General features: G+C 61.4%; 1 protein-coding gene across 1 annotated transcript in view; it reads left to right on the top strand.

Annotated features, from left to right (window-relative positions):
* The window catches only part of MYOM2 (myomesin 2), a 56,942-nt gene that overhangs the window by 16,393 nt on the left and 39,622 nt on the right, over positions 1-927 (top strand). The window lies entirely within an intron of this gene.

The following is a 927-nucleotide window of genomic DNA, read 5'->3' as shown; positions in this document are numbered from 1 at the left end:
GCCCCGTCACAAAGGCCCAGGGCACTGTGTGCAGATGTCAAAGCACTTCCGGTCACTAGTGCTTCTGTCTGGGGCCCCTCTCCCCACCCGAGGTCAGCTGGCCTCTCTGCCCTCCGTCCCCCCGCCATCCAGCCCCACCTACCGCTGCTGCACCCCTGCCCCCCTTTTGTGCCGCCTCCAGCCCGGGCCTGGAGCCCCCTATCCCCGTGCTGGCTCTCCGGGCCGGGATAACCTAACGCGAAACACGAAAACAAATACCAAGCAGATGCGTGCACCTGCCCCGCACTCCGGCAAGGTCAAGGTCCCAAACCTTGCAAGGCTGGGGCTTTGGCACCCAGCCCGGTTCCACCGCCCCTGTCAGGCGGAGCATGACCTGTTTACTAGCACCGCCAACGGGGAGAGAAAAATGCCCAGGGGAGCCCGGCTTTCTCCTTGTTCTCTGTGCATCCTGAGTGCGAGCGAAGCTGTCTGGCTGGGCGTCGACGAACCTTAGACGAACCTTAGCTCTCAACGGGGTGAGGAGGCTCTCAGGAGACGGTGTGCGGTGCTGGCCCTGCCGAGGCCGGCGAGGCCCGGGCCGCCGAGCAGACCCTGCTTCAGGCGGGACGCGGCGTGCTCGGCTCTGTCGAGGCCGCCGCCGGCCTTCGGAGCCGCGGTTACTAAAACCGGAAAACCAAACCAGCTGCATCGTCGCGAGGTGAATGAACAGATGGACCCCGACGTCTGCTCACAGCCCGCTGGAAGAAAATTCTAGATCTTCAAATTTTTAAGGGCTTTGGCAGAGAAAACTGCTAAGGCATCGCGTCCCGGGCAGCAAGAAGGCGCTTCAGCTTGGGATCCCATCACGGAAAGCGTAGACGTGAGCGTTTCGTAGAGAACAGGATGTTTGGAGTTTAAGAACTTATCAGTGCGTTTCTGTTTCTTGTC

The sequence above is a fragment of the Pteropus alecto genome, unplaced genomic scaffold (assembly GCF_000325575.1).
Source record: "Pteropus alecto unplaced genomic scaffold, ASM32557v1 scaffold35, whole genome shotgun sequence".
In the NCBI taxonomy this organism is placed as follows: Eukaryota; Metazoa; Chordata; class Mammalia; order Chiroptera; family Pteropodidae; genus Pteropus; species Pteropus alecto.
This window is presented reverse-complemented; position numbering and strand designations above follow the sequence as displayed.